The following is a 12,409-nucleotide window of genomic DNA, read 5'->3' on the forward strand; positions in this document are numbered from 1 at the left end:
TATGGAGAGAATTTACTTGGAAAAATACATTAAGGTACTTTATTACTCCAAAGATCAGAGAACAACAGACTAAAAATTCTCAACATGGCAATTGCTGGAGGAAATGTGGACCGAAATCAGCAGGGCATTTTCACATCTTTTGGGGATGTTCTAAGATCACCCCTTACTATGCAGATATTATTAGATATATAAAAATGATATTGGGACTACAACTAGAATAGACCTTTTCTGTGTTTTACCTTGGAAATTTACCAAATGGGGCAAGAAAGGAAGACAGATCTGCTACAAATCTTACAAGCAGCAAGCAAGAAGGCCATTACACGTAAATGGCTGAACATAGACCCGCCTACCTCATCGCAGTGGATAGAAATTACAAACGAAATATACAACATGGAGAAACTGACCTTTTCATTAAGGCATGCTTCGGAAAAAGGGGAAAGTTACTGGAAGAAATGGAAAACTTTCTTTAATAAGTAGATGCCATTTATATTATAAAATATATATAAATATCTAATTTAACATGTGTCTAGGGAACATGTTTCATTGTGTTATGGCTTCACATTATAGTGTTTCATTGCATTGGTCAGTCTATCTGTTTGTTACTTAATGTTCATTTTGGTTTAAATGTAAAAAAATGTAAAACCTTTAAAAATAAAGTAAAAAAAAAAAAGTATAACTGTTTTAAATTCTTTTAAGTGTGGCTACAATGACTAAACTATGTTGACTCATTCAACATTACTATCATGTCACGCTGTCTGGTCTCTGTTTCCCTGGGTGTCCACTAAATAAAATAAAAGTAAAAGAACGTTTAAAAAGAGAGAGAAAATGTTGTAGATCTTATGTCACTGTATTGATGAGCTAGTGTAAAGCTGAATTTAGAGAGATGACGAAATAGACAATTCAATCAAATTCCCTACCATCCCCTGTCTAATGCACTTAAGATGTACATATTCCGGACTCTGAGATAAAAATGACTCAATATTTTCCTTTAAAAGCTTGAAAACCTTTAAACCTTAAAACTTTTGTGCTGCTTTAATCTAGTTCTTAAACCGCAGGGAAAAAAGAAGAGTCCACTAGTATAGAAATCCCACGTGTCTTCAGTATTTTCATTCCACTGGAAATTTGAAACATTACATGCTTTCAGGCCAAGGCTAAAATAAACTTGCTGATGCAAGTGCATTTATTGTGAAACTAATCCCGTAGTTTTCTATAATCATCCTGTGAACCGATACTGATATTTTAGACCCATCAAAGTGTAGGTTAAACGAAACGAAACCTATAGTTGTGAGGAGCGAGTAAAAAGAGCAAGTAAATCATATTATTGAAATTCTGAGATGAGTGGCAGGTTTTCTCAATGGATCCAGGTGCTTCTAAACCAATTTACAATAATAAAGAACTCAAGCACAGTGGAGTTACTGGCTATTTGCATCTCTTTTCACTTGGTAAAGGTCAAGTTTGACAGAGCGTCTACAGAGACCTCAAACAGACCTGACTGTTTATGAGACATTAAAATACACACAATTCACCAGAGGTTTTATAGTCATAAAAGGGCATATGACTGGTTTAATCATCAAAAATGTTTGCACTGAAAATTCTCTTTCTTTCTTTCTTTCTTTCTTTCTTTCTTTCTTTCTTTCTTTCTTTCTTTCTTTCTTTCTTTCTTTCCACCTAGCTACTCTGTGTAGGCACACTATGGGTAATCTTTTACTTAGTTATGTTTCTGTTCTCTTTGTTTCTAACATTCTCTCTTCAACTCTGTTTTCCCTCTTTTCTTTTGCCTTTGTAGCATCAGTGCATGCGTACTGAATGGAAGAATGGCCCTACTGCTTCACATGCAGCATGTGCAATTGGATATAGAGCATTCAGCAGTGGCAGCACTGACAGTTAGCCAAAGAACAGTGGGTGTTGTGCTAATTTGTGACTTTGAAGAGAAAAAGGGAAATTCTCTTTGACTAGGCTATATGACATCACATAGTACATTGCACCTGAATATAATTACGTTGCTAAATATATTACAATTTATGTTAAATTGATTATCTATAGAAATAACAGTGAATTGTGCATAATTACAAGCAACTAACATATGTGCATGAGAAGATGTGGTAAATGACTATTTATGTAATTACATTGTAATAACGACACCTTATAATTCAATGTTTCCTTACATTTCCATTTTACAAAAAAACATAACAACAAAACCTTCAAAATTAAATGCTGTCTTGGTTACAAATCACAACAGTCCACAGTTGTTGCCCTTTCCATCAATACTACAGTAGTACACCCACTACTGCACTGCTTCAATTCCTCATCTATTCTTTTTTAAATAGCCTGATCTCATATTCCTTTCATTTTATGCAGTAGAGAGACTGAATAATATATCTTCCATATAACTAAATATCTAGAGAGGAGAGTGCTGTGCATCTGTTAATACTTCTCTGTCAAACACAAAAGAAAGTGTTCTGAACTCTATACTGGCCACTCTTTTCCATGCAATTACATTGAATAAGCATAATAATGTGCCTAACAACATGTCTATTGAATATTTACTTGTCCCTCATGTCAGAAGTAGTGTGAACACTTGGAGTACACCACAAATATAAGCATGATCACTAATATTAATGGGATCTATTGTCTTTTGATGCATTGCATTGCTTTGATGCACCTTTTAAAACCATCGATCAGACTATAGTCTGACCAGGCTGGGAGACTATAAGATCAACAAACCAGCTCATGCTGGTCTAAGATGTTTTTACATCAGAAAAGCACCATCAAAGTATTATAAATCGGTCCACATGACTCATGCGCTGTATTTGGACTCTACCAAGTCTTCATACACCCCTTGTGTTCATTTATTAAACACCTTGACTAATCTGACAATGCCTTCAGCTATCAGTAAGTGTGTAGTCAGTCCCCTAAGCTTAATTTAAATCATTTTTGATACCCGATTGCTAATTCTGCATAAGTACTCATAAAAATCAGTGGAGAAAAAAAATCTGTGTGGGCCTAGATATGACAGAGAAGTCTGAGTGATGAGGCAAAAAGACAAATAATGTTTGTAATCATCAAAAATAAAGTAGGACAACAGTTTAATAGAAATGTAACCGTTTATAAGTATTTCGACTTTAAGGTCATCAAGACGCTTTGCGTTCTCAAAAAGGAGAGACAAAAAAGGGCAGAGTAGGAGATATAGATTGAAAAAAGAAAAACGATTGAGAATTAGTTTGAGACGACCAAAGAGATCTGTGAGATGCCTTATTCATCCTGTCCTCCTTCCTTTCTTCAGATCTCCAGGTTATGTTTGTCACATATCAACCCTGTGTAGAGAGCTGATCAAAGACACAAGTCCCCTCAGAGCCCTTCACAACCTCACTGTACGTGAAGAATGGAAGAGGACTGCAGGGAAACTGCAATAACCTTGTACAAATTCAAATAGTTGGTCTAATCATTGATATTTTGACATTGGACAGTCAGGACATTTTCTGTTTTTGTGTTTCTGTTTAGTTCATACAGCGCATGAACTAAACAGTGCATTTTCGAACATCCGAAGTTGGTAAGATTGAACTTTGAAAAAAGATTAAAAAAAAAAGAAGTCTTATGTTCACAAATGCTGCATTTATTTAAATATAAATATAATGCAATATTTTTAAATATTTTTGGTGCAAAGCTGAATTTTCTCCAGTTTTTGTTTTTCATTTTAATATGCTGTTTTGGTGCTCATGAAACACTTCTTAATATTATACATTTTGAAAACAACAAATAAAATATCTGAAAATGTAAAAATAAATTAAATAAAATTCATTTTAATCTGCATTAACACTTCTTTTGCAGAAAAAAGATTGATTTCTTAAAAAAAAAAAATTACTGACCTCAAACTTTTGAATGGTGCTATCTTGAAAGCTTTTAAGCTCAAAACGTCATCTGTGGTGAAAACATACATTTTTCTCTTACTTTTGGAGCCAACTTTGCTCTTCCTGTATTTTTTATATTCCTCTCTAAACATGTAGAATTAAAAACATAAATTACATTTTAATTACAAGAGAGTTAGTCATGAATAAGACCTTACAAGCTATAATCTATATTCTGCTGAAGAATGTTATCAATTTATCAGATATTACAAAACCAACTCACACAGAAAATAATAAATACAACATGAACCTTAAGTCATGATAGAGATGGCTGGACAACGAAAATATTCATTTATTTTTTGCATGTTCTATTTCACTCTCAATTAAGCTCTTCAGTGTCTCCTCCCCTTTCACCCTATAACCAGCAGCTGCCCCCACCACTCTCTCTCTCCCTCCCTCTCTCTCGTTCTCTCTCTCTCTCTCTGTGATATGCTGAGAACAGAAAGGAGGAGTTTTAATTTGAATCCCGTACTGTTGCCCTACATAAGGCTCAGAGACAGCAGTCTGAGTGGATCGCTGTCTGTGGCTTTACTTGCTCCTCGGGGAAGGATTTTTAATGGCAAATTACTTTGACTGGTTGTTTACAGAAGTTTCACTGGTGAGCATGGACAACAAGTGTTGAATAGTGAATGGATACAAAACGAGATGCATATCTGGAAAGCACCAGAGCAAGACGGCAAATGTCCAAATAGTTATTTTCTTTCTCAAATGACAAAGGTAACTTTTGTAATTGAAAAAAATATTTTTTTTACTATAACATTTTTCAGTTTTTTTTTCTTTCTTAAAATTCTTAATGTACTTAAACCATTTTGTTAAAATTAATTTTTTATTAACTGAGAAAAAGTTAAATGAAAGCATTCATTTAAAAAAGTAAATATGAATATTTAATATTCATTATAACAAATTTTTAATACATTTCTTTTTAAAATAGAATATTTTTAAATCCATGAATTAATCTTTTAAACATTTCTTTGACCATAGCTGTAATTGTGTGAAAGTAATTCAGCACTTGCTAGAAATCTTCTTTTAATATTTCTGCTAGGTATCTTCTCTCAAAGTGAGGTGAATCAGTTGGCGCAGTGTGTCGGGTGAAGCATGGCTGGAAATAGTTTTTTACTACATCTTCTGCTCACTGCCATCGTGGGACGGGCTGCTAAAGCACAGGATGAGACTTCTACTGATATGGACATCCAAACAGCCAATCAGACTATAGATCCTCTGTTGATTTCTGTGACATCAGAGGGGCCTCCAACTTCGACCACACCTGCAGAGGTGGAGGAGGACACTGTGCCGTCCACTGGCACCCGCTGTCGGGGTTACTATGATGTCATGGGCCAGTGGGACCCTCCCTTTAACTGTAATGCAGGTATCTTCCTGTACTGTTGCGGCACCTGTTTCTATCGGTTCTGCTGTCAGTTCCGTCAGCAACGACTGGATCAGACTTCCTGCTCCAACTATGATACTCCAATTTGGGCCAACACAGGAAAACCAGTGGCCACCAACACTGAGGTGCAGCCAGACCATGAGCGGGATCAGACTCACATGATTGTGTACATAATTTGCGGTGTGGTGGCCATCATGGTCCTAGTGGGAATCTTCACCAAACTGGGGCTGGAGAAGAGCCGTGGAGTCCAGAATGACCTCAGTAATTCCAGGTGAGTGGAAATGAGCTCTGTTACAAAATCTAGTAAGCTGCTACAAAAGAGCTTTTTTATATTAAAAACAAACAAGCCAGCCCATTCCAGATGAGAAATAGTAAAGAAAAAGTAATGCAACAAATTACTTTCCATTAAAAGTAACTATAACACAATTAGTTACTTTTTTAGGGTGTAACTCAATAATGTATTATATTATTTTTAAAAGTAACTTACCCCCCACACTGAACATAATTGATATGTCACATGGCTTGACTGCCTTTCTTGGACATTTTCACAGTACATTCTGGGACTCCATTGTGAAAAGGAATTACACTTTAGAATACAGGTGCTTCTCAATAAATTATAATGTTGTGGAAAAGTTAATTTATTTCAGTAATTCAACTCAAATTGTGAAACTTGTTTATTAAATAAATTAAATGCACACAGACTGAAGTAGTTTAAGTCTTTGTTTATTTTAATTGTGATGATTTTAACTCACATTTAACAAAAACCCAACAATTCACTATCTCAACAAATAAGACTACTTCATAAGACCAATAAAAATAAATTAATTAATTAATTTAAAAAAAGAAACTTTTTTTAGTGAATTGTTGGCCTTCTGAAAAGTGTTCATTTACTGTACATGTACTCAATACTTGGTAGGGGCTCCTTTTGCTTTAATCGCTGCCTCAATTCGGTGTGGGGTGGAGGTGATCAGTTTGTGGCATTGCTGAGGTGGTATGGAAGCCCAGGTTTCTTTGACAGTGGCCTTCAGCTCATGTGTATTGTTTGGTCTCGTTTCTCATTTTCCTCTTGACAATAGCTCATAGATTCTCTATGGGGTTCAGGTCTGCCACTCAAGCACACCAACATCATGGTCATTTAACCATCTTTTGGTGCTTTTGGCAGTGTGGGTAGGTGCCAAACCCTTCTGGAAAATGAAATCAGCATCTTCAAAAAGCTGGTCAGCAGAAAGAAATATATAGTTCTCCAAAATGTATTGATAAACAGGTGCAGTGACTTTGGACCAACACCAGCAGACGACATTGCACCCCAAATCATCACAGACTGTGGAAACTTAACACTGGACTTCAAGCCACTTGGGCTATGAGCTTCTTCTTCACACTTCGCTCTAGGACATTGGTTTTTAAATGAAATACAAAACTTTCTCTCATCTGAAAAGAGAACTTTGGACCACTGGGTCCAGTTCTTCTTCTCCTTAGCCCAGGTAAGATGCCTCTGATGTTGTCTGTGGTTCAGCAAATTCCTTGACACTTCTGTGTGTGGTGGCTCTTGATGCCTTGACCCTAGCCTCAGTCCATTCCTTGTGAAGTTCACTCAAATTCTTGAATCGATTTTGACAATCCTCATAAGGCTGCGGTTCTCTTGGTTGGTTGTGCATCTTTTTCTTCCACACTTTTTCCTTCCACTCAACTTTCTGTTAATATGCTTGGATACAGCACTCTGTGAACAGCCAGCTTCTGTGGCAATGAATATTTGTGGCTTACCCTCCTTGTGAAGGGTGTAAATGATTGTTTCTGGACAACTGTCAGATCAGCCGTCTTCCCCATGATTGTGCCTAGTGAACCAAACTGAGAGACCATTTTGAAGGCTCAGGAAACCTTTGCAGGTGTTTTGAGTCAATTAACTGTGTAATTTGTTGAGATTGGAGAATTGGTGGGTTTTGTTAAATGTGAGCCAAAATAATCACAATTAAAAGATCCAAAGACTTAAACTACTTCAGTCTGTGTGCATTGAATTTATTTAATTCACAAGTTTCACAATTTGAGTTGAATTACTGAAATACATTAACTTGACATAACTATTACATGACATTCTAATTTATTGAGATGCACCTGTACTTAAAAACAATAACTTATTGCAGAAATATTGCATGCAAAAAAATAGCATCATAAAAGTATGGTTGAACCTCTGATGTCACTGTTTTACTGATGATTAAAACGCATTGACGGTGGTAGTTTCTATTGCTGTCTATGGAGGGTCAAAAAGCTCTTGGATTTTATCCAAAATACCTTCATTTGTGTTCTGAAGATGAACGAAGGATTCACATGTTTGGAACGACATGAGGGCGAGAAATTAATGACAGAATTTCATTTTTGAATGAACTGTCCCTTTAAATTTTGGTTTAAAGAAAGTGTATTAAAGGAACATAAGTATGCTGGCTACCTTTTTTTTTTTTTTTTTTTTTGGAAAAGCCTTCACACCAGAAGCAGACCTTTGTCTCAAAATGCTGTCTAGATAGACAGCTCACTAACTTTTGGAACAGAGCTGAAGATTTACAGAAGATTCAATGCCTTTTTTGATGTTAGAAGTGCTAATGGAGTGTGTTGGCTATTTTGGTCAAGGATATTTTTTAGCCAGCTTTAACATCTGTATCATATACAGTAGTAAACCAAAGACCAGGTAACAGCATCCAGCCGAGACTAAAGCCATTCATATGAATGCTGCTCATCTGAATTTAGCAATAATCTGTACTAGAGACATAAAAAGAGTGGAAGAATTTTTTAGAGTGTTGTCCTAAGGTTATTTTAATATTCATGACACATTAAAAGCTAACCCCATCCAACCTGAATATTTCTTTCTTATGTCTCAGTTCTCCTTCTCTGTTCCGTTCTCTCCAAACATCAAATCAAACCTTTGTTCTCATCGTTCTACATATTCAAAATCCCTTCATGAATATCAAATTACCTGTCATGAGCAATATAACAAAATACAGAGAATTTATAATTCTCCCAGCATTTCGCCATACCCCATTTTAGACAAGAAATGACCTAATAATGCAAACAGCCCTATCGAGATGAACACATTTGGAGGACAAAATTACTCATCCGAAGATTAGCACTTTTCTGAGGTTAACACCTCTCCAAAAGCATTTCCCACAATCTGAACACTGCACACCAGATTAACTCTTCGTACACGATTAAGAGTTCTGCTAAGATTAAGGCTCTGCTTTAAGATTAAACCAACTTCACTACAGATCACCTCCTTTTGAGGCTACTGCTAGACTTCGCAGCTCTAGAGAACTAATTTATACACTTCTATTCACACCATTAAAAAGAACAGCAAACATTTTGCCCACATGACAAATGGTTGTTGTATTGGGCTCCTAAATAATTTCCCACTTCCATTTCCAGTCATGCCTTAATATTTACGAATGTATCATATTACCCAAAACTCTCCAACCACAGTCAAACCGAGAAGTGAAAAGCAGGTCTTCTCTGTCAGGCTTAACTTATACACTCCATCTATAATTTGTAGTTTAGTTTAGTCATGTAGATACAGGAATGGCCTACATTAATTCAAATAAAGGACATAAGATGGGGCGGGTGAACATAGACAACACACAGAATGTGAGTCATGATTAAGTGAGACAATTCACTGTAAATAATATATGATTCAGATCACATCTTCAACAGCACACTGAGGCCAAAGGCAAGATTCTATGCCATACAATATCCAATCTACAGTTAAAGAAAATTATTCTCATGCTGGGCAAGGGACTCCACCATATGGGTGTCCCGAGGGGCAGAAATCCTTGAGATATCACATTTATATAATGTGAGACCTTCTGGATCTGGCACAGATTCTGTTTAGCCAACTGGATTTTGAATGCGACCTAAAATTGTTATACTGTTAATTAGGTTGCACGATTATTGTAGGTAAAAGTGTGTAAAATACTGTGGAAGAAACAACACATATTCACATTCCAATCAAGTCACACCTGTTTAAAACTGACAATTCTGTCATTGTTTACTTACTCTCCATACAATTCATATGAGGAGTTCCCAAAAAGTCAAAGCCCGAATGTCTTTTCCCATTGATCACTAGCTGTCACATACAGCTGCATTTTTAATTGAATCTGGGTTTACTTGCATGCCCTTCAGAAGTTTGCAGAGCCTGTGGAAATTTGAGGAGAAACAGCTCAAAGTGTATAAGAAACAAAACTAGATTTACATAATATCTTGTAGAGTTTTTCCTTGCCACTGTAATCTTTATTGTTTGGCATTGTTTTCTTTTAAGGAATGATATTATGAAAAGTGCTAAACAAATGAGTCAAAACTACAAGTTAGTTTAACAAGTTTATATTCGAATATTACAGGCAGAAGAAAAAATATACATGACATGCAAATATTTTTCTGATAATTAATTAATAAATTGTTTTATAGCAAAATGACAGTCGAATGTTAATAATTCCCAATTTTGGAAACAGCTTTGTCACTATAACATCAATCTGTTATTTCCACAACTGTCTTTCATACATGGGTCTGTATAGATAAAAGCATATAGTTGTCTAAATCATATCTCATGTTTGGGTGTCCTTGGCATTAAACCGTTTGAAAACACCTGGAACGGTCTTTGAGGTCACTGTACTGGATACTGCAGAACAGAAAAAGATGAAAAAACTTCAAGGCTATAAAAGAAAGGAAATTCACTGACAGGACTCCGGATATATATGAAATATATATCCCCCACTCCTTCATACTCCTGAGCTTGTTTGTCAAATTTTAACCTGTGTCTTTCCGGTGGCTCTAAACTGTCTGAACTCATTTGACATGAATGAGATGTGGCTGCTCATTGCTGTGCACTGTGTTTGTGTGTTATGTACAAGTGTGTCTTTGTGTCTCTCAGATTCTGGAGATGTCTCTCCCGCATGGTTGAGTCTTAGTGGGTGTATGTGCACTGACATTTGCGTCCTGTTGGCCCCCTGCCTTTCTCTCATCTCCATCGTGACTTCAAGGCGCTCCTGTTCCTCTAAGGTTAACATGAGGTTCTGTGCTCTCTGACAAAACTACTCATTACCTCTCTCTTTGGGGTTTTCCCGAGCCATGTGTTTGTCCTCTGGCTGAGAGGGATTTGTGCAGGCTGCTGTACTTGACATGATGATCTAATACAAAACTTTCTGACTCTTACAATATATACAGAAATAACCAAGGGCGTAACTTTGGGTCTACCATTGGGGGGGTTAAACTTGCGGCATATTTATTTATTTATTAATTTATTGTATTATTTTCTTGTGTAAAATGTAACATGCTAATTTGCATAATTTAATTATGCAATCCCCCCCAAAACGGGTGACTGTATTGGAGCAAACAGCAGTTACAATTCATTGACATTGGTTCTACACAGTCCCTGGCACCCTCTGGCTTTACCTCATAGGACACTGGCAAACGAACCTCTAGCCAGCCAACTCCAGTCAACAAAACAAATCATCAGCTAACTCAGTGTTTCTCAAACTTTTCTGCCATTCCCCACTTCAGAGGTAGGAAAGGGTTCCGAGCCCCACCTGTCCCCAATCACCCCAACAAAATTTTAATAAACTAGGCTTTAAGTTTAACTGTTAAAATGTATTTTATTAACATCACATTTTAAAAACTTAACATCAAATAACAGCATTAAAAAATTTCAAATAAAGAAAATGAAAGTGCAATTATATTATCACTTTGCATGAAATAAGACTCAAAATTAGATTAAAAAATAATAATAATTGTGTTTGCATTTAGCTTCTGATAACATCAATACAAGTGTGGACTAACATTAACCTAGTTGTGCTTTGATTCATTTTGACACTTTGCAAAATCCATTCAAAAAGAACAACAAAAAAAAAAACAAACAAACAAACAAAAATAAAAATAATCTCAAATTGAACCAGTCAACCAGAGGTGGTAAATTCCTAATAATGTACGTATTTTTTTAGGTATTTTAATAAGATAGATACCTAAAATACGTTGCGCATACAGCTCAAGTAATGCGATCGTTATAAAGGTGTTTGAACAACAAAACACATCCACTTGCACATATTTGACAATCGGAATATCCGATATATCCTGCTATAGCTAGCACATTTGTGAAATTTTGAATAAAAAAGGAAATAAAAGCAGATCATCAGTCATTCAGCACTATTGTGGCTACGGTGTGACAAGCAATCAATGGCGCGTCTCCATGGGAACCATAAAGCGATACTACGATCAATAACGGTAGCCTTGAAATACTTTTAAACTTACGTGTGAAGAGGTTAAGTAACGTCAAGGCTTACATTTAAATGTGTCTTTGTTTTGAGTGTATGGTCAATAAATAAAGGAATTAAAAAGATGGGCACAAAACCTGTTTGTCATGTTTCTATTCCCCACACTTTGAGAAACGCTGAGCTAACTTAACAGCTAACTTAAGGGTACCTCCGTTTGGTCAGGATTTTTCGTTTTTCTTTTTTTTTTCTTTTTTCTTTTTTTTTTGGCTGGTGTCGACAAACAATAAAAAATCGTTGTCTGGCTGCCTTTCAGTGTCCTTTTCATCTTTCCGTCAGCTTTCTCCAACCATTCATCCCATCGACTGCGCAAAATAGTGAACAAACTTGGTACTGAAAGCGGGTTGGGTAATACCAGAGACTTTGGTAATACCAAATCGGTGCGGTGGGCGGGGGGTACATTACAGATTATTTAAAATATGATACTATCTTTCTTGCTGGCAAATGAAATTAATAAAGAAAATGAACAAAAGTATTCATTCTGAATATTTCATATCTATTTTAATCTGAATGATGTGATGATATTGGGGGGGTTATATTAGCTGGATCTGATTTTTGGGGGGGTCATGACCCCCGTAACCCCCGTGCAAATTACGCGCATGGAAATAACAGACTATATTCTTTGTAAGAGTTGTGAAATCACAAGGAGGAGTCATCTAGTGTTAGTTGTTTAGAATAAGAGGACAAGACAAATTACATAGACGAGATATACGAGAAACGTTAAATTAAATACATTTAAATTTTAAATTAAAATTCAATAAAATTCAATTTTTATGAAAATGAATAACAACACTCATTATTAATACACATAAACAGTTTAATAT

The sequence above is a fragment of the Carassius carassius genome, chromosome 40 (assembly GCF_963082965.1).
Source record: "Carassius carassius chromosome 40, fCarCar2.1, whole genome shotgun sequence".
Classification (NCBI taxonomy): Eukaryota; Metazoa; Chordata; class Actinopteri; order Cypriniformes; family Cyprinidae; genus Carassius; species Carassius carassius.